Below are 23371 nucleotides of genomic sequence, written 5' to 3'. Positions count from 1 at the left end.
AAAGAGAGAAAGAAAAAGAAAGATTTTATGACAGGGCACAGGCCTGAGAGTAGGCATAGGATGAGATGTTGAGCCTCCTCTTGCTGTCCTGGCCGCTACACGAGCTATGGACCATGTGGGGAAAAGAGAGAAGCCTCCTTTGAAAAACTTTGCAAGAAAGATGGGGTCCCTGGAGAGAATGATAGTTTCCACTTAAACAAAGTAGTTGAAGGGAGAACTATGTGAAAAAAGCGTGAGTTAAAATAGCGGGTTTACAATAGGTTAGAGCTTCCCCAGAGCAGAATAGATTCATGGTAAGAAGAGGAATCAGGGAGGAAGCAGCAGGTTGTGGAAAATGAGATGTGTGGGGCGGGTAAACAATGGATGGGTGTTGCATTTCATGCACCGGATGAGAATGATGAGGATGGGTACAGAGGGGAACCAGTGGACTCAGAGTTAGGTATGAATCACGGATGTAAACTCTGGTGTTAAATCATGCTTGCACTTTGTGTGTGGTGGGAAAGTCACACACAGCCTTTGAGGAGAGAGATGTGATCAGATTTACCTTTTAGAAAGTTTAGTCTAAGGGCAAACAGAAAAGGTGAAAAACTGGAGGTGGATAGAGCAGTCAGGAGGCACAACTATGAAGTTTTACTTTGTTGAAACGTTATAATTTGTATAAAATCTACAAGTTCAATTGATAGCAAATTCAAATTCTTCTCCTGGGCTTTTGAAGCACTGGTTTCCACCTTAATTATAGCATTTCACCCGATTCTATTGTGCTTTCTCTGTTTTCTTGTTTGCCTTCCCCATAGACTGAGAGTCCACACGCTGCCTTTTTCATACTTGTGTCCCCAGGGAGCAGTCTGGGCCTGACACAAGAAGGCATTCAGCAAAATGTTGTTGAATGAATACACGAATACGAAGCTATTGAAATACTCAAGACACAGTGAATAGGCCTCCTACCAAAGGAGTGACAGCAGGAATGGAGGGAAAGAAGGACATCAGAGGGATTTAAAAGAAACAATCATCATTAAACTGAACAAAGAAAAGAGAAGACTCAGTGACAACTACAGTATCCAGACTGAAAGACAAGTCTCAGGCTGCAACAGCACCTTGATACACCTGAAGACAATAGGAACAGCAGGTGTATAGGTCCCCGTCCAGGAACTCGCCACCCCCTCTCATTTCAACAGCTATTTGTTGGAGCCTGGGAGTCGGGGGAGGGGGAGAGGGGATCAGGGACAGCAAGATATTGTTTCCCATTCTACAATATAAGAAGAATCATAGCATAAATTCAAAGGTGCACAGTCAGCTGCAAGCCCAGGAATGAAAGACAAAGTTTAAGATACTGACTAGTATTTGAAACTTGACTTAAGATATAGATGCTCTGGCAACACTTTTAAGTACGTTTCTTATTCCAAAGGCCTATGAGATTTGAACTAAAGCCTATATAATATGCCAAAACATATTTTATTAATATCAAGCATCACTTACAGAATGCCTTCAGGGAGTGTATATACTGAGTATTCTATGTTTAAGTGAACGAGAATTTTGTACAAACTATTTCAAGGAATTAATACAATCTATTGTCTGGATCACAACTAAAGCAGAAACAAAAGCAAAGGTTATAACTACAGACAGAGTGAACTGAGTATCAAAATATTCCAAAAGAACATAGATTCAAAGAAATTTATAGAATGATCAATATCAATATAATAAATATGCTGACAATAATAAAACTGATATCCTATATCATAGGGGGGAAAACTAAAAATATAGTCTTCCAAGAGGCAAAAATGAAACACATCCAGATGTTTACTAGAAATTATCTTATTCTTTCCTAAGAAAAAGGCTATTCATAAAGACTGAGACATCACACTTTCCCCAACCCAGTGGCTGGCACATAAGAGGAAGATACACTGAGTGTTTCTGAATTGGACCAAGTTAGCAAAAACAACGATACTGGGCAAGAACTAGTAATAATGGCCTCATTTTCACTCCTGGAAATAGATGACTTGACTTTAGCTCATGACTGAGATCTATCTGTACTATGGAGTGGCTCAAAGGAAAGAAGATCAGCTCAGCCAATGACCACAGAAAAGCCAACTCTGAACAGAAGAGGCTCTAATTTCCCTGTTTTGGCTAGAGATGCCACATCACAGAAAGTCAAGCTGTAAGTATTTCTAGGGCGCTCACTCTAGCTGTTTACTCAACCACTGCCAAAGTCACCAGTTGTACCACAAACACCCTTAGTCAAAGACAACTGGGATCCAGGACCTTGCCCTTCACTTTAAGTTGGGTGTGTAAAGAATATTGAGAAACAGCTTAAGAAGATGAGTATCACTCTTGTGATGGGTCCAAGTCTCACCATCTCAGAGGAAGGACGATGCTACTGAGGGTTGCTCTGCAGGCTTTTATTTTTGCCCAAAGCTTGTTTCCAGACACCAACGTCCCACCTTTCAATCATCCTAGTGAGATTAATGCCTATCAGATGTCTGAATGCATCTTTAAAATAAACCTAAATCTGCTTACTTTAACTTATGGACAAGGGACAGAAATTACTTGGAAAGAATGAGCATAACAAGTGAGCATCTGTAGGAACAAGAAGACCACTAGCCCAGAACACATAAGCAATTGGACAGAAATCCCTCTTCTCCATTGGATTGCTATAAACAAGCTTGTTTTCCAACTATAAATCACATAATATCAATCCATTTTCACACATCTTCTGAAAGAGAAAATAGAAACAGTAAAACAACAGACAACTGCAAAAATGACTTTGAAGCAAGGAAATGTGTTTCAATGTCTTTTTCGTATACCAGTTAATGTCTGTATAAGAAAAATTGTATCATGTGTATGCATCTCTTCTAGTAAGAGTATTGAGTCAAAAGTAATTGAGTCTCCTTTCTGTCACATACTAAAACTTATAAGCTGTCAGTGTGTTTCACAAGCCACAGTTTGTCTATTCTAATCAGGTTTCCTTCTGAAACTCTGGTTCCCTGAGGAGAGAAGGGCTGCTCTTGGCTGAGCCCAGCTCCCAGAGGGAACAGCCAAAATGGAAAAGAGCCCATTCGCAGCTCCAATACCAATCCAATCTTCCATGAAGAATAATATTTTGACTTAACTGGTTCAATCAAAGAAGTAATCCTAAGGTTCTGCACGTGTTTTTTGGGCTTTTCAGTGAAAGAAAGGTTATAGTAAGGACATGGATTTAAATGTGAAGGAGGAGAAACCATTAATTTTGCCTGCCAAAAAAATCAATAACTAATGTTTTAACCTTTCTCTCTCTTTCTTTCTCACTCACTCTTTGGCTTAAGAAATAAACTTTGTGTATATTATTTCCTATGATTTATGGGCTAGTTTGCAAACTTAGGAAAGTAAGTCAATAACCCCTTTAGACAATCCTGTGAGGAAAATTGTCTGATCCAGGAGGCAATCAGAACTCAAGCCTCCATCAAGGATTTCTTTTGTCATCTTCAAATCCTCTTTTCTTGTGACTATTGCCTACACGTACAAGAAAATGGTCACTATTGGAATGTAAGTTCTCAGAATTCAAGGTATTTACAGTATTCTGATAGGACTTCAATTCCTCCACCAGAATGTATTTGATGATATATATATGAGAGCCCACTGCACCCAAGGCTGTTAATTCCAATGCGAAAGAGCAATAACCTGAGTGTGGGGAAGGTGAGGATGGGCTCAGAGGGGATTTCCCACTGAGACTCGTAATCTCAGAATTTGGGTCATGGAATAGCAGCATCACACCTCTCTTGCTTTCACTTTGGCTCTGTACAGTTTTGAAGGCTGTTTCTTGAAGCATTGTTAGCATTACAATCCACCATTTACCTCCTCCCACTATGATTCTTACAAGCGATAATAAAATTACTTTTATTTCATTTAAGAAAACCTGCTAAGTTTTTATCACATTCAGAAAGGCTGCCATCCAGCTAATAGTTTGGACATGAGCTGCCCATCAATGGTAATGACAAGCAGAGTCACATGGAGCTGGCTTAGAAAACCAGATCTTTTATCCAGTTACTGGATGTCAGTCTATTTCTGTTCTAGAATCTCATTAAGTCAGAATGGTTTTTTGCATCTTAATCTGTTTCTGGTCCTGGTTAAGGTCATGGAGGGCTCCCTGCATCTCTACTTCTTCAGGTCAAGACTCTGCTGAACTAAAACCCTCCCCATCTGCTTGTACATGTCTGGGGAGCCCACATGCTTGCATTCTTGTTTGATCTTCAGTTCTACTAAACCCGGAGCCATTACTTCTCCCCGGGAGCAGGCAGTGCCTCACTGCCATTTCCTTACTAACAGTTTACGTCCTAACTACATGCGCAGAAGTACCAAGTGATTTGTAAAATACAGCACATAATCTAAAGGATGATATGGATACATCCATGTACACGCATGAACCATCTCCAGAAGGGTACCCGAGAAATGGATAACAAAGGGTTATCCATTGGGGAGGGGAACTGGGACATTCAGGATAACTGAGTAGGAAAGAGACTTATTTTACAATGTCTCCCCTTTTGCGAGGTTTGAATCTTTTTTACAACGTGTTTTCTTATTCAAAGAAAAAGATGTATTTATTCAAAGGAAAAAAATAATACAGACAAAAACCCACAGGATAAAGTATATAAAAGTGTATATATTATGCTTCTATTTGGATAAACAAAAGGACCTGCGTATATACATAGAAAATCTCTAGAAGGATACACAAGAAACTTGCTATTAGTTAAATCTAAGGAGTGAGACTGGTGTTCTGGAGTGAGTGAAAGATACTTTTTATCCTTAAAATTTCTAACTATAAAGGAAAATTTAAATATAACAGATAAAATGGAGGTGGGTGAAGGAAAAGAGGAAGGCATGATTTGTAAAGGATCATGTGCCCTTGGACTGAGTTGTTCTCATTTCAAGAACCAAAGCTTACCTTCCAACACACACACACACTGCAAAAGCCAGAAACAAACATCACTGGCTTGACTGAGCATGATTCTCCATCTTATCAGTAAGAGTGAGCCATCCCAGCAGCATGCCTAGTTTATCACACATCTAAGCCGTTATTCAAACCTGTGTGTCATTAGCAAGGTGTCAAACACAATCTGTTGCATTGTCGAGACTACATGAGGAAAGCATAGCTCTTACGTAGGTATTGGTTTCCAATATCTACATTGGTAATTTAGGCAACATGTTTTTTTTTAAGACACCCCTGAAGTTTGATTAAAAGAGGCACATTTGCAGGCCTGAATTCAGAGTTACCTGGAGAAATTGGGTAAAAAAATAAACACATCCCACCCCTCTGCTCTCTTTTCATGGGAACTGGGGCATGTACCTGAGGAAGGTACTCCTCTCTGCTGCCCTGTCTCTGTGTGCTGTACAACAGAGCCATCCAAGTCCCCACAGGCCTGTCAGCCCTCACCAAAGAGTGCATTAGGGAATTCTGATGCGCGCATGAGGGCAGGGGTGGGAGTGGGGGAAGGAGGCAATTCTTCATGTCACATTCACTTTGCGTTTTGTGAAAAATAGCAACATTACCATAGGTAGCATAGGTAGCCATGAACAAGCTACATCAGCATAATCAGTTCAGTGCTTTAATTGCAGATGTTATGTTCTGCCACCTTACCCTAGAAGCATGTTACATCACTCCTCCTGGGGGTAGAGCCTCAAATCTAACTTTAGAAAAATTCCCCAGGCAATATTGAGGCATATAATTGTTTGAGAATCAAGGATCTAAGAAATGAAGGCAAGAATAACACTACAGCTGACTCTGATGGAGTGCCTTCTCTTTTCTAGTTACTGTTGCCGCTCTCCTGCAGGCCACCTTCATTACTCACCTGGACCACGGCCTTAGCCCCTCGTCTGGTGACCCTGATTCAGCTCTTCCCCCTCCACCACCAACCCCACAGCAGCAGAGTCTTTGAAGAGGTAAATCATTTCATGTGACTCCACTCCTTAAGACCTTCTAATGGCTTCTCATCTCATTCAGAATAAAAGTCAAAGATTTTCCCATGGCCTACAATGCCCCACATGAACTGGCCTCTGTAACTTCCTTGACCATCACCCTCCACCTCCCTCTCTCTGCTTGACCAACTCTGGGGCTTCCATTCTATCCCTTGGGCATATCAAGGACACTTTCTCCTCCAATTCTTCTCACTTACTATTCCCTCTGCTTGGGAAAGCTCTTCCTTGAGTTATATGCAAGGTGAGCTCTTCCACTTAATTGAGCACTCACTCAAATATTCTCTCTTCAGAGACACTCTCTGTGGCAAGCAGCCTCTAAGATGCCGTCCAAAGATTCCCACCTCCTGGTATTCATGACCTTGTATAAGGTTAAGGGGACTTCACCTTTTATTATAACTTGTATTAAGTTAAGGGGACTCTCCTTGAATAATTTGGTTTTAATGCATATAATATGGCAATGTTGAGGAGGTGTCAGTCTCATGATCAGGTTACAAAGACTGCTACTTCCCTCTTGCTAGCAGACTCTCTTTTGTTGGCTCTGATGAAACAGGCTGCCATGTTGGAGAGGCCCATGTGGAAAGGAACTGAGGGCCGCCTCCAGCCAACAGTAAGCAGGAACCTGAAGCCTTCAGTCCAACAGATATTGAGGAACTAAATCCTGTCAACAACCACAAAGTGAGCTTGGAAGTGGATCTTTTCCTTGTCGAAACTTTAGATGAGACCCCAGCCCTTGCAGAAACCTTGGTTACAACCTTCTAAGGGATCTTGAAGCTAAACCATGCCCAGATTCTTGAGCCACAGAAAGTCTGAGATAATGTATGTTGTTTTAAGCTGCTAACTTTTGGGGCAATTTTTTACTCAACAATAAATAGCTAATAACAGCTTCCTTGATTATCTTTTATAAAATAGTACCTCCCATTCATTCTCTGTCTCCTACTCTTATTTTATGCTTTGTTTCTTCTTAGTTCATATTATCATCTAGCATTATATATTTTTTTCTTTTTTTTTCCTGTGTCCATTTCTTGGAATACTCTGCACTTTTGTTTATTCTTATATGTCCAGGGCCTAGAAGAGTGCCTGTACACTATAAATTCTCAATAAATATTTACTGAATTAGTCAATTACTCACTGAGTTCTTTCAACCAATACATTATACATGTATATTACTTTCTATTTTCTGATGCGAAAACATAGACATGGAGATTTTAAGAACTTGTCAACGGGGTACAAAATCAACTTACAAAAATCAGTTGTATTTGTGTACTCTAATAACGAACTTACAGAAAGAGAACTCAAGAATACAATTCCATTTACAATCACAACAAAAAGAATAAAGTACCTACTAATAAATTTAACTAAAGCAGTGAAGGACTTATACAATGAAAACTATAAGACATTATTGAAAGAAACAGATAATTACATAAAAAGATGGAAAGAGATTCTATGCACATGGATTGGAAGGATAAACATAGTCAAAATGTCCATACTACCCAAAGCCATCTACAGATTCAATGCAATCCCAATCAGAATCCCAATGACATTCTTCACGGAAATAGAATAAAGAATCCTAAAATTCATATGGGGCAACCAAAGACCCTGAATTGCTAAAGCAATCCTGAGAAAGAAGAACAAAGCTAGAAGCATCAGAAACCCTGATTTCAAAAGGTACTACAAAGCCATAGTGATCAAAACAGCATGGTACTGGTACAAAAACAGACACATAGATCAATGGAACAGAACTGAAAGCCCAGAAATAAAACCACACATATATGGACAGCTAATCTTTGACAAAGGTGCCAAGAACATGCAATGGAGAAAAGACAATCTCTTCAATAAACGGTGCTGGGAAAACAGGACAGCCACATACAAAAGAGTGAAAGTAGACCATTATCTCACATCATACACAAAAATAAACTCAAAATGGATCAAGGCCTTGAAGGTAAGTCCTGAAACCATAAAACTCCTGGAAGATAATACAGGTAGTACACTCTGACATTGAACTTGAAAGGATATTTTTGAATACCATGTCTTCTCAGATAAGGGAAGCAAAAGAAAAGATAAACAAGTGGGAGTTCATCAGGCTAAAGAGCTTCTGCAAGGCAAAAGAAACTAGGATCAAAACCACAAGACAACCCACCACTTAGGAGAAAATTTTTGCAAATCATATATCCAATAAGGGGTTAATCTCCATAATACACAAGGAACTCACACAATTGAACAACAAAAATTCAAACAGCTCAATCAAAAAATAGGCAAAGGATATGAACAGACATTTTTACAAAGAAATATACAGATGGCTAATAAACACATGAAAAGATATTCAACATCACTAATCATCAGGGAAATGCAAATCAAAACTACACTAAGATTCCACCTTATGTCTGTTAAAATGGCTGTAATCACTAAGACTAAAAATAACAAATGTTAGAGAGGGTGTGGAGAGAAGGGAAACCTCAAACACTGCTGGTGGGAATGCAAATTGGTGCAGCCACTATGGAAAACAGTAAGAAGATTCCTCAAAAAACTAAAAATAGAACTACTGTATGACCCAGCTACCCCACTACTGGGTATCTACCCAAACAACTTGAAATCAACAATCCAAAGTAACATATGCACCCCTATGTTCATTGCAGCACTATTCACAATAACCAAGACGTGGAAACAATCCAAGTGCCCATCAACTGCTGATTGGATAAAGAAGATGTGGTATATATATATATATATATAGGATGGAATACTACTCAGCCAGAAAAAAAGACAAAATCATCCCATTTGCAACAACATAGATGGACCTGGAGGGAATTATGCTTAGTGAAATAAACCAGTGTGAGAAAGACAAGCACCACATGATTTCACTCATATATGGAGTATGAACAAACACATGGACAAAGAAAACAGTTCAGTGGTTACCAGGGGAAGGGGGGTGGAGGGTGGGCACAGGGGGTGAAGGGGAGTGCTATGCGGTGACAGACAAGAAATAATGTACAACTGAAATTTCAAGATGATGTAAACTATTATGAACTCAAATGAAAAAAATAAAGAACTCATCAAGATCACAATTAGCAAGTAGTCGGGTAGGATTTGGATCCAGTCTGCCTGACTATTTACTTTCTCCATTATAACAACATTTCTCAAACTGGAGGTCCACAAACTTCTAAGGTTTTCAGACTAATTCCCAGAGGTTTAAAATTTTCTTAAAATTACTTTGTGTTGATAACCTGGAAATTTAAGCACATTCTGAGTCATCCAGATGACCGCTATTTTACATAATCTTGAGACGTCAGTGTGGAAGTTTGTGTCCGTGATAGGGTTGATCTATTTCAGGTATCATATCCTTCCTGAGCCCCTGCCTGTAGGCTGCAATCTCTAGCATCAGACATGAAGGCAACAGCCTTACAGAGACTGCTTAACCAGCTCCCACAATTGCAGAAGCCATATTCCAGTAACAAAGCCCTTAATATAGTGGTTCTATTTTTCTGATTGAATCCTGAATGATATACCAGCTCAGCAGATATCAAAATAGGGTTGTAAAGTGGGCAAATATAACCAATAAAATTTCATGGTAACTTGCCTAGAATTTCAACTGAATGATCTTATCAAAAGAGCTTATTGCTAAGTAGCTATGAGCACCTCGTGCCAGGATCTGCCTTCCACCCTCTGCTTTTCTCAGCCCCTGCCTCCCTCCCTATCTTTCTTGCTCCATATCCTGCTCCCTTCTATCTCAAGGGCCTGAGTGAGCCTGTTTTAGAATGGCTTCTTCCCCAAACAGGAAGCGTGGAGAAATCTAAAGAGTCACGGAAAGGAGCTGACGGTTAGGGATGCATTGTCAACGGCATGGGGGGACAACCACAAAGCAGCCTTCCTCTATGTTCTGCTCCACGTGCAGCCCCAGCATCTCTGTGAGTCCTGGACTGACTGCCCCTCCAGGTCTTACAAACTTGCCCAAGCACATATATGGCAATAACAGTACTTACTATACATGGAGTCATTTCCCAGAAGTTTTATACTATCATTTCAGAGATGTATATTCCCATCGAAAACATTTTGGCCTTCATACAGAAGAAAAGCTATACTTGTGAATGAGGGCATTCACATCAGTAGCCTCTGGACACAACTTTAAACCTTGATCACACCATTTTGGAAACCAATGGACAGAAATGGCCTTTTGAAAGAGAAAATTCACATTTTAAATGTCATCAAGAAAGGGTGTTTCTTAGTCCCCTAGCTTTTTAATCCACACCTAAGTGATCTGCTCTAGCTTTTAGGAGATTTGGCCTCTGCCTTCCAGACAGGAGCAGCTGGGCAACAAGCAAGCTCTATTTTGCAGATGATACGGTCCTACGTGGATGAGAACAGCTCAATTAATATATATTTTTTATTTGAAATCCAAAATTAGTATTTTGGGCAGACTCTCTATTACCTATATGAGTTTTCCTTTAAAAAAGTGTATTCTAAAGATTAACTCTTTGCATTTTGTCATTGTGCCAGGGTCTAAACAGGTTCAAATGTTTTTCTAACCATCTTCTTTTTTAATTTTTTTCCAGAGAAATAATAATAACTACCTATGGGACACCTGCTATGTGCCACACTCCATTCTAAGAGCTTCATCTGTTATTCTGCGTATCCTCACACCAGCTTAGTGAAGTTTGTGTCTTGTCTCTAGCTAGCACCAGGTCACACAGCTGGGAGGAGCTTCCTCAACCCCAAGCCACCTAACTCCGTAGTTTGCAATCTTCACCCATTCTTTGACTCTACCGACTCCGCTTATTCTGTGTAGCAGAACTTCAAGGATTTCGTTAGCATTTGAGAGGAACTAAAACCATGTTTTACAAAATTTCATTTTGACCCTGCCTCCAAATACCTCCAATAGTCAGGCCAAGCTGGTCTGGTCTCCCATACTGGCAAGAATTCTATTTTGGAGAAATTTTAATATGTTATTTTTATACAAAAATATCCCTGTTGTTTTGTACGTGCTTAGACTCTAAATTATATAGACTCCCCTTTCAGTCAAAAACAAAGAAGAACTGTACCGTAAGTACTCACTTAAATTTCAACCTTCAATCATTTACTGTCCAAATCTCAACAAAAACCTCCCCCAAGAAAGTGAGATTAATGATATTTAACTAATAATAATTTCTTCTATCTCTAAGCTTTGTCCCTATAATAAGTCAGAGCATCTAAAAACTCTAACCTGGTTTACCTTACTTTGGTGCTCCATAGAAATACTCTCCCAGACAGACAATTTACCACTGTCTTTAAATAAACTAGAAAAGCCCTTTGCATAATGTTTCTGTGCTTTTATACGCCTGCTAACTATATATGCCTGTATTTTTATTATACTGTTTATTTATTCATTAACAAGTATCTTTTCTAGACACTATATTTATTACTAGAACTATATAGACAAAAATATATGTATAGACACATCTTTTACTTCCCGGAGATAAAAATCTAACTGGGAATTTAAAAGAATGAAATAAAATATGATCATAACAATTTATTTAAGATTACTTAATAAGAAACGTCTCTTTCCTGATAAATTAATACTCTTTCTTTCATTAAATAACAAAATCTGTTAAAGTCATCATGAGCTTTTTTTGTCTTTCATCATTATCCGACAACCACATTTTATTCTCCGGTGCAGCAATTTCCCCTAGCTTGGACGTTCTCAGATATTTTTCATTTCAATACATCCTCCTTTTTAGTGTCTTGGCTCTTGTTCTTCTATCGTTGTATCAGTTGTTTTGTAGTTTTGGGTGGCTACTTTTCAAACAACTCCCCTCCCTGCCTCTGTCTCTCTCCCACACACACTGTCAGGTGAAGCCCATTTGTTTAGCGAAAGCTACAAAATGCTTCCAGAACCAAGGTGGCCCCAGGACAGAGCGGATGTAGCACATCTCAGCCTGCCCTTGGCCATCAGAGTCTCTGTTTGGGGAACAGAGTTACAGTGACACTGTTCATGCCTGGAAGAGTCTCAGTGGCCGTGAGTACTGAAGTCCTTGCTATATCACTGCTTTTGTGCTTGGGCCTTTCATCACCATTCTGGAAAAACTTACAGTAGAAACTATGTGCTCCATTTAAGAGGTTTAGTTTCCAAATGAGTCTTTTCAACTTGTGAAGAGAAGGCAGAATCAGTACCCAGAAACACCTGAAAAAAGATACAAATAAGAGAATAAAATTTTTATGGTAGAAATGTTTCACCTTTTGTACACCCAACTCTCCTACAAAACTGCTCAAAATTAACCAAATATCCACCAGAAATCCATGAAAAGAGTACTTGGATCTAATTTATTTTACTTAATACCTCCCTTTTCAGTAATTTCACTTGTTCCATGCTGTCTAAATGTTCACGTCATGATGAGTTTGCCATGACCGCAGGGAGAGGGCGATGCATGGAAGACCCAGGTGGAAAGAGGATGCTCCCCTGTGGAAGAGACAAAATACCAGCTGGGTCTAATATGGAATTCCCAGGTCTTGCTATTTTCTGATCTTAGGGGCTAGACATCTGTTTTCATTAGAGTGTTAGCTCAACTGACTCTTCTGTCAACTGAGACAAAAGAAAGGAGGCTTTTCTGTTAGCTCTTTCTCTGTAAGTACTGGAGCTTGGAGGAAGACATGGGAAGGCATTAGAAGGAGAAATCAAAAGAGCTGTTTTTATGAAAGACTTTGAAGCCTGGTGCCTATGTGGTTGAGTTAGCGGGTTTGCATCCTGGGGGCGGGCCTACACATGGCTCATCAAGCCATGCTGTGGAGGCATCCCACATACAAAAAATAGAGGAAGATTGGCACAGATGTTAGCTTAGGGCAAATCTTCCTCACCAGAAAAAAAGAATCCTTCCCCCAGGGGCTCAGAGTCCAACTGTGGGTCAGACCACCCTGAAGGCCCTCATAAGTAGCAATAGCAAAGATCTGTGCATGAAGGAACAGTGAGAGGGAGCAGGCTTGTCACAGACCATCCCCTTTAGGATCCTGTAGTAAGGACCAAGGGGAGATGCCTTCTTCAACGGGCTGGATGTGGTCACCACAGAAAGCACTGGCTTTGACCTTTGGAAGATTCCAGTAGTGAGTCCATGTTCTCCATCCTGGTGACCTTAGGCCAGTTGCTTCACAACTCTTAACTCTGTCTCCTCCCATATAAACTGAGAATGATAACGGCATCTGCATCATAGGCTCAATGAGGAGACTAACTGAGGTAGTGCTTATCAAGCCCTGATCACAGTATCTGGCACAAAGTAATTACATGATAATTACTGACTATTGGAAAAAAAGAAATCAAAAAAAGAAGCAGAACAGGAGAGCAAAGAAGACTAGACCCTGCACAGCCCTGAGTGACACCATGAGATGGGGAATCCTTTAGAGACCAGAAAACTTCCACGTGACAAGAAGTCCTAAAGTTTCCTGTCAGTGGGTTACAAGAAGCCATAAGATTATGAAACTAATGAATTATTCAATACTAATGTTAACTCTCATGCTAATATCAATACTGATATTACTCCTTTTGTCCCTCATGGAACTGATGGATATTTGAGTTACTTAAGATCACTATAAAAAGCTAATTTTCTATATTTAAAAGACTGGTAGTTAGAATTTAATATGACTGATTTTAGTCAGATCAAACAGTCAGTTGAATTCATTTATACCACCTCTAATTACTGTGGTGTTTCATGTCTCCTCTTGGTCATTGATATGCTCCTTAGACATGCTGGCCCCTTAAGTGACCCTTTCTTCATAGTTGCAAATTCTGGGACCCTCTGTGAAACTCTTCCAGTGCGCTCCAATTCAGAGAATACGTATCTGCCAGCTTGGCTGTGGATCCTGACTCAGTAGGTTCTCACCTTCCAGCTATCCCGGGAGGTCACCTGGAAGCCCTTTTCACTTTCAGTATTCTACTGGCTGCATCTTTGGGAAAATCAAACAAACTTGCAAATGTCTTAAAGTGACAAACTTTAGTCTGTAACTCTCAATTTCTTAAAATCCTAATAGCTTTCCGCTTTCTTCTTTTATTTCTGAGGATAAATTTTTGTTAAACTTGGCCCCTTCCTCAGGCTTCCAGCTGTCTTCAGGTAAAGAATGGCAAATAGGGATCAGCTTACAGGTCTAATCCAATAGATTGGTGATAGATGGCAGCCAAAAGAAAGATCCTGAGGTTTTATCTGGATTCAGGAAGAGGAGCACAGAGATCAACGGAGGAGCTCTATTAGGAATACAGGAAGCCAGCAGGATGGCCCAGGTGCCACATAATCTGCTAGCCCTGCCCAGTTTAACACTGATCCTACCACTGTGAACACCTCTCATCTCAGCTCAAAGCCTAATAACATAATCAGAGAAAAGGACTCAGTATCAACCAGCATCAACACAAGTGTCTGGTTTGTTGTAGTTTATATTTCTGGAGAATTTCAGTTAGGATGACTTCCAGCTCATTGGCTTCTATGCTCCTCACAGAAAGGTATCTTCTGAAGCATTTTCTAAAATAGTAAAATTTGAGTCTCTGTTAGACTTGTTCTGAGGTTAATCCAAAACGGTAGCCTAAGGTCTAACTGCATTATATACCAGCCCAAATCCATTATATTTTGTATCAAACATGATGGGAATTTTATTAAACTCATAAAAACAGCTGTACAATAAGAGGATATTGTCATCATATATGTACGTTGAGACAAATATTGTGTAGATGCTAAACAAACTCCTCTATCCTTGAAAATTTTACACCTTGACCATGGTTTCTAGGCCTTTACGATTTGTTGGGATTGTGACTTTAGGGTGGAAATTGCCTTGTTAAAAATAAATCTTTTCAGTGGTACTGCTTTAATCTCCAACTTAATGCAAAATTATCTTTCTTGAAGGTGTGAAACTATCTCCACACTGCCTATAAAGAGAAGTCCCAAAATGCTTAGGTTTTTCAAGAATTACATTGCTGTTTCCACATGCCAGGGCTTCTAGGTAAGCAGGCAAATGGAACACAAAGTCTATCTTTACAACTTTTTAAGTCACATTTAAAATAAAAGTAAACAAATAAAAAAGAAGAGAACCCACATAGAAAAAGAGAAGCGGAACATAGAACATACAAGAGACATAAACAGAATCTAGAAGCTGGAAGATAGATCGTGAGTGGGAACTGACTTCCCTTATCTTAGAAAACTACAATCGAAGTCTAAAGCAGAGGAAGGTAACAAGAAGCAAATTCATCTTTCCCTTCCAGCCCTTTGGAATGCTCTGGAAATGGCAGTAACAACTTCTTCCAAAAGGGCAGGGCAGCAGGCTGAAAACATGGGGATGAGTTGAAGGGCTGGCTAAATTTTTAAAGGGCAAATTGACCTTCTGTGTTGCAATGATCTTTTTCTCAATACAGCTGAAGCCTAGAGGTTTACTCTCTGGAGAAGGAAACCTGAAAGGATCTGGTGTTTCTCATAAGATACAGCTGAGGGCAAAGCTGAGGGACTGTGCTGAAAACAGGGAAGTCACATGGATGTCAACCTGCCAAACAGTGAGACGTTCACCACTCAGCTTCCAGAAAGCAGGAAGCTGGATTTTTATGCCCGTTAAGCAATGACCTGAGAAAACTGATCTGTCCAAGGGAAGGGACTTGCAGAGATACACAACTGAGGACCCTGCAACGAAACAGCTGGGCCACGCCCATCCCCCATATTGACGCTCAGTCACTGACAAGGCAAATCCATAAACATAAACTTCCAAGAAGTTTTTTTATGTCTGTTTTAAACACAATCACCAGAAAGAACAAAGCCAATGAAAAACAAGGAGAACTCCAAGACAGCAAAGAGAACAGAAAAAAAAAAAAATCTTTTTAAAATCATAATATTCTCGGAGATTTAAGAGAAGAAATTGCATTCTGGAAAGGATTTTTTGAAAAGGATTGTTCAGAGAAAAAACAGTTTTTGAAAAATAAAAATATAAGGTAAAAATTCAACAGAAGAGTTGAAAGCTGTGATTTAGAAAATAACTCAGAATGAAGGAAAACTCATGAAGAGATACAAAATATAGGGAAAAAGGATGTTAGTGGATCAGGACTTCCAGTACTGGACTAATAGGAACTCCAAAAGGGGAAAAGAGTGAAAACAGAGGGAAGGAAATGATTAAGTAAATAGTTCAAGAAAATTCCTCAGGATTGAATGACACAAATTTCCAAATTGAAAGACCCCAGAACAAAAAATAGAAAAGACTTGTCTTCCCGAAAAGACATGTCTTCAAGAGATTTCACAACATTAAAGACAAAAATAAAATGCCAAGGCTCCCAGAGAAAAAAATAATAGGTCACATTTAACGAGTCGTGAATAAAAATGAGCTTGTACCTCCCAAAAGCAATAATGGAAATTAGAAGATAGTGGAGCAGGGCCTTCAAAATTCTAATAAAAAAAATTATTTCCAACATAGAATTATACATATCTGGGCAAATTACCAATCAAGTGTGTAAGTAATATGAAAACATTTTTGAGACATTTAATATTTCAAAAATTTTACTCTTGAAGTACCTTACCTTATGGAGTTACTGGGGGACAAACTCCAAGAAAATAAGGGAGGAATCCAAAAAAGAGGAAAATTGGCTTTCAGAATACAGTCAGTCTAACACAGGAGAAAGAAGGCAATTCCAGTAATGACGATGGGTAGGAAGCCTAAGGGACAGCCATTACTAGTTGATGTAGAAAAACAGAGACTCCAGGAGTTATGTTTCTAAAAAGTAAATAAACAAAAATAATGATAAAATACACACACATGCACACACAATGGAAAGCTATATTACCTGTTTCATTGAACCTATTCAAAGGAGATTTACACTTCTGGCAAAACTGAAATACAACTAGAGCATTTAAACAAAAAATTAAAAAGCAAAAATAAAAAGGAGGTAATTATCATCTGCAGGGAAATTAAAAAGTTTTACTAGAAAGGAAATAAATCATGGACACCAGGTGGCTGAGGTGTCACTAATAAAATAAGTTAGAATTTGTGATAGGAAGGATGAGAGATTATGAATACTTAAGGGAGTGCATGCAAAAAATCTAAATCCTTTCAGAAAGTTAAAAGTTCATCTATAAAACAAGTGAAAATCAAGAAATAAGATAGTGAAGTTATTTTGATATATGTAACAAAGTACCAGAAGAAACTAAAAAGCTGAAAATGGTTGTCTCTGGTAAATGGAAATTAGTCACAACGAGAAGCAGGACCAGGAGTCGATGTTTTTTCATGTTAAATTCTGTAGTACTATTTATCTTCAAAATTATGTACATGTATTAATTGAATAGAAATAAAATATTGTATCTTTCCAATTAGTGTGAGCTATCAGGCAAATAATAACCTTTTGCAACAGCGTAAACTTAGTAGTGGGCATTTTTACATTTCTAGTAAAAAATTTCTTCTAGCTTTATTTTAAAATTTATGTTTGAGACCAAGTCCCCGTTGTCAAAATTCACTTGAAAACTGAGCTATTTATCAAAGAGAAAAGACCGCTTTTCCCCTGAAGAATAATTAAGTGCTCTGATTCTTTTATCTACTTTGTCTTCACAAAATGCATCATAGAATGATAAGTAACACCACAATATGGAAAGAACTTCTCCTGGGAAATCTTGACTATCACAGAAGTGAGTTTGGAGCCAAAATTCTCAGGGTAATTGCCTCAGTACTCCTCTCTAGGAGAAAGGTTTGTCCTTTGACAAAGGACGTTATCAGTGGATGGATGAATGAAAGCCTTCTCTTCATTAAAATCTACTCCTGTTTAGTGATTGAGAAGGTCAAGCAGCCAAGACAGTGAGGGAAACAGGATGGACTTCCCTGAAGTCATTATGTGAGATGGATCTTATTAAGGATTTGTCCTCTAACTTATTCAATTCATCTGGGATAAATGTGTGCCACAAAAAAAAAAAAAGAAAGAAAGAAAGAAACCAGCTACAAGGTAAGAAATTAAGGCTGAATAGTGATGGCATAATTACTTCTGTACAGGACATGATAACCTTTACAGATAACCTCTCTCAGTCGTTTCAGTGATCTCTACTTTTAGGTTAACTCAAATAATTTTTCAACAAAAGAGATGATATAACTGAAATCTTTGTAGAAATGAAGATCAATAAATATTTGAACCTAATTTGAATGTTAATGTATTTCACTCTGTTTTCAAAATACTAGCCTGAGTCTTAAAAAAATCCATTATTTCTTTCTGGTTTATAATCATCAAATAATTGTATTCATCATTCTTACAGCAACTTTAAAAGAGGTCTCATTATAAAGAGAAGTGTCCGATTTCCCAGTTTCCTTTTTATTATTCATAAATTTCTCTTTACAAAACAGTATCTAATACAAATTTCTGGTAGGTAAATGTTATGTTGGGCCTCCCCAAAATTCTCTTAATTTTTAAAAAATTTCTTCAGACATGTGAAGAACTCATTAATACAACACCATATGGGCAATAGGAAATAGTGAAGACACCACAACGATGTCTGACGTGTCCCAGAATATAACACCATCTTTCAGGTTCAAAGGCCACATGAGTGGTGTGTATATGTCCACTTTAAAAGAACAAAGCACAGGCAAGCGTGTTTCTCTCCATACTCTTCCCACATGAAAGCAGAGCTTGATTTATAGCTGCACACAGTGTTTCCTGAGCCCACTGGTGTTTGAGAGCCGGCCACTTAGACTACACCCTGCCTGAAGCCTTTGTTCATCTGCAGCTCCTTCATCCCCACAGATGCATTATCTATTCGCTGCTGCTGTTTCTCAGCAGTCCACAGCTGTGCCACATTGTTTAAACCTGAGCCGCAGGGCTTTCTTAAACTGTTTATTCTGTCTTCCCTAATTGAGGGAGCCCCAGTTGTGCTCACTGCCCAGGAGCTGCTGCGGCATGCTGCCGTCACTTACTCCGCATCACCTCCTGACGAGCCACATCAGGAGACTGGCTGTGTGCCATGACTGAAGTTTTCGTTCCTAGGGATAATCAGAAGTTGCATTGATGGAATTATGCAAGAGACTGGGTTTGCAGGCTTCTTGCAAACTTTTAAGTGATTCTTTGATGGTATCACTACCTTCACCCTTGGCCAAGTCTGGAGTCCACTGCCATGTTGACACCACATTGGCATTCTTGATACAGCGCTCATATTTTGTTCTCCTGGCACTCAAAGGAGTGTTGGATTTTGTGATACAAGAGCAGACAACTTTTCATTTTAGCTTGCCATTAAAAATCCTTAGATGTTATGGGTCCTGTGTGATCCACACTGGTAGATAATATTGGTCTTTTAAGGTCCATTGTAGATCCATTTGTAATTTAAGTCATGAAGTAGTCCATGATCACATCATAGGTGTAGACACCTTATAAGAACCGCCCAGGAAGGGAAGACAAAGATACCATCAATTGGTTCACATGCAGGGATACTCCCATGGAACTTGTGAGTTACTCTACTCCAGAATCTCATCTTGGCCATGGCCTTCTCCATTCTATATCCTCTCCAATAGCAATTCCATCGTGTAGCAATTATGCTGGAAACAAGCAATTTCTAAGGTAGAAATTTCTACTTTGTTTATGAAATCTAAAAATTTTGGTACCAGCGACCATAAAATGCTTCATCACAACTCAATAGAGGATGTTGAAGCCACATGCACCAAGTTCATTCTTTCGTATGCGGATATCTACTTGTTCAAACACCATTTGTTGAAATCACATAGCATTAAAAAAAAATAGCATCTAATTTTCTCATAGGAAAAAAATACTGAAAAAGGTTAAAATCCTAATAAGGATCTGGCATCCAAATTCATTTGGGCAGATCATAATGCTGGATTTAATCATCAATTTTATATAAGATACACAGACTCATTAGTATAATTTACTATAAATATTTCAAGTAAGCACTGGGCAGTACAGTCACCGCGTTTAATCTCATTGTTATATTTATCAGGCTATGGTGTAGTAATGTATTATACAAAAGTTTTTACTTTTCCTTTTTGTATATTTTCTACTTTAATTTTACTACAACAAGTCAGTTAATTGAAGGAAAGCTTTATGAATATCCTAGGATTTATGAAGCTTTCAAAGAAATGTTGGAGAATATTTCTTTGAATCAAGAATGATTTTATATGCAAATGAAAGTAAGGATATCTATTTGCCTGGTCCGTTTTCTTGATTGTAAAGTTCTGGGCGCAGAGATGGGTATCAGAGATCAAGCTGCTTGCACCTGTGGTGGCTTGAAAATACAAAGTTCACTTGCTTTTTTTAAGTTGCCACTAAGTACTGTGCATTTTCTCCTTGTGTCTTACTGTTATACAAACATATTGGCTAGTCCTTATTAAGATTAAAATTTCAATCATTTACTCCCTCCATATTACAGTCACGTGCTGCCACATGATGATGTTTTGGTCAACAACAGACTGTATGTATGATGGTGGTCCCATAAGATTAGTACCATATAGCCTAGGTGTGTAGTAGGCTATACCATCTAGGTTTGTGTAAGTGCACTCTGTGATGTTTGCACAATGACAAGGTTGCCCAACGATGCATTTCTCAGAAGGTGTCCCCAATGCTAAGTGACACATCACTATATTATATTCCAATGTTGAGGGCCTCAAAACTTTGGCCTAAATAGTAGCCAAAGAGAAAGGCACTAAAGCACTGGGTTTAATATTAGACCTAAAATATTAAAAATTTTTTCTTCTTACTCATAATGCCCACATGTATTATTCTAAATTCCAACTAGCACTTGAGTTCATCATTATCTCCAATACCAGCAATTTTCTTTTTTGCACTGAAATCTAAAGCTCAAAGTAACCATTTGAGATCCAATGATTCTTTGGCACTTGAAATGTAATTTATATCTCAACCGTTCATTATATAACTTTTATATAACACATGATGATACTGTAGCCCATTAAATACAACTTTATGAGATTCACCTCGGTAACTATGTTGCCCAGTGTTTACTTAAAAAAAAATATCAAACTAAACAAGTCTGTACAACAAAAGAATGAATCGTTAATCTATCAATTTTACTGAGGAAAAATGTACAAACAACAAAATGCACGCATTTTAAGTGTAGAATTCAATGAATTTCACAAATGTGAACACTCATTAACTGTAACTACCAGCACAATTAAGATGTAGAAGCTTTTCATCAGTCCAGTAGTTACCTCCAGCCCCTTTGCAATCAAATTCCACTCCCACCCCTGGCCCCAGAGTACTACTGACCTGCTTTCTGTCACTATGGGCTGGTTTTGCCTTTCCTAGGATTTCACATCAATGGAATCATACAGAACGTGCTCTTTTATGTCTGGCTTCTTTTACTCAGCAAAATGTTTTTGAGATCCCTACATGTTGCTGAGTGTCTGAAGTCTTCACTCCTTTTTATTGCTGAGTAGTATCCCATTGTATGGTTACACCCAATTTGTTTATCCCCTCACTTGTTGCTGAACATTTGAGTTGTTTCTAGGTTTTGGCTATAACAAATAAAAGGGTTATGATATTTGTGTATAAGTCCTTGTATGGATATGTTTTCATTCCTCTTAGGTAAACGCTCAGGAGTGGAATTGCTGGGTCATATGGTAATTGTATATTTAATGCTATAAAAAAAAATATCTGCCAAAATCTTTTCCAAACTAATTGTATCATGTTATGTTCCCACCAGCAGTGTATGAGTTCCAATTGTTCCGCGTAGTGGGCTAGAGAAAATATTTTTGTGTTTCTGCAGAATTGGGGTTAAAATGTGAGATCCTGAGCTAAGAGCCAGCCTTGAGAAGTTAATTTACAAATGTGTGGATAGTAAGTTAACTACAGAGAGAATTATCTAACTCTGCACATACATGTTTACATTTCAAGAGAAAATGAAGTCTATGACTTTGGAGACATGTTTAGACTATAAAAGCTGGAGACAAAGGAGCTTATCTAGTCGGTGAAGAGATGTATTTGTGTTTTAAAAAGTTAGCATGAGCGGCTGGCCCAGTGGAGTAGCAGTTAAGTTCTCACACTCCGCTCAGCAGCCCCAGGTTCACAGGTTTGGATTCCAGGTGCGGACCAATGTGCCACTTGTCAAGCCATGCTATGGCAGGTGTCCCACATATAAAATAGAGGAAGATGGGCACAGATGTCAGCTCAGGGCCAAACTTCCTAAGCAAAAAGGGGAGGATTGGCAGCAGATGTTAGCTCAGGGATAATCTTTCTCCAAAAAAAAATGGTTAGAATGAGAACCCAGGCTACTTTCCATCCCATATCCAAGGACAGAAGGTTTTTCTCCCTCCTTTTGGGAGGGGAGTAGCTGCCCCTTTCTTCTGTATATAAGCAGAGAAAATCCATGTTTCTCCATCCCTTGCCCATGGAGTCCACTGGTGGGTCCACTTGTGTAGGGGAATTTTTTCACCTGGCTTTCATTGCATTGCCACATGGTAATTAATGAGGCAAGAGGAACTGGTGTTGTATGATAATAATTTGTATTATTATCATACAAATAATAAAACAAATCTGTTTTCTGAGCCAGAATACCACGTGTGTGCATTCAAGAAAAAATTACTGAAGATCAATATTCAAAACTCAACCTACATCCTCACCAACACCTGGTATTATCAAGATTTTTAACTTTAGTCATTCTAGCAGGTGTACAGTGATATCTCATTCTGGTTTTTATTTGCGTTTCCTTAACAACTAATGTTGTTGAGCATCTTTTCATGTGTTTAATAGTCATTTGTTTATCTTCTCATGACATTTCTGTTAAAATTTTTGTCCATTTTTATTGGAGTGTTTGCTTCTCATTACTGAGTTGTGAGAGTTCTTTATGTATTTTGAATACATGTCCTTTTTTATATATGTGTATTATGAATATTTTCTCCCAGTCTGTGGCTTGCCTTTCCATTTTTTTAACAGTGTCATTCAAATGGCAAACATTTTTAGTTCTGGTGGAATAAAAATGAACATATATATCGATGAAACTAAAGTGAGTCCAGAAATAGACCCACACATTTACAGTTAATAGATTTTCAGCAACGGTGCCCAGGTAGTCCTATGGGGAAAAAATAGACTGCTTAACAAATGATTGTGGAACAACTGGATACCCAATTGGAGAAAAAGAAACAGATCTTCTCACATCACATCATACATAAAAATTAATTCAGTACAGAGTAGAGATCTAACCATAGAGCTAAAGCCATGAAACTTCTGTACGTAAACAGGAGAAAATCTTCACAAGCTTCAGGTAGGCTAAGATTTTCTTACATAGGACACCAAAAGCATAAATTAATACATTTTAAAAACATTTAAATATTAAGCCCATGAAGAAATGAGGTTCTTATTTTCCCCAAAGATAACATCTTACACCTTCAAATGAATATTGCCAGGAAGATGAGCCACTCCATTGCTGTAGACAATCGGAGGGTCTGTCAGCCAAGGGAAGAACACGATGCTGACTGAAATGAGGTCACTTTGCTGCCTTATACACAGGCTGAGGGTGGA

The sequence above is a fragment of the Equus caballus genome, chromosome 17, assembly GCF_041296265.1.
Source record: "Equus caballus isolate H_3958 breed thoroughbred chromosome 17, TB-T2T, whole genome shotgun sequence".
NCBI classification, from domain to species: domain Eukaryota; kingdom Metazoa; phylum Chordata; class Mammalia; order Perissodactyla; family Equidae; genus Equus; species Equus caballus.
This window is presented reverse-complemented; position numbering follows the sequence as displayed.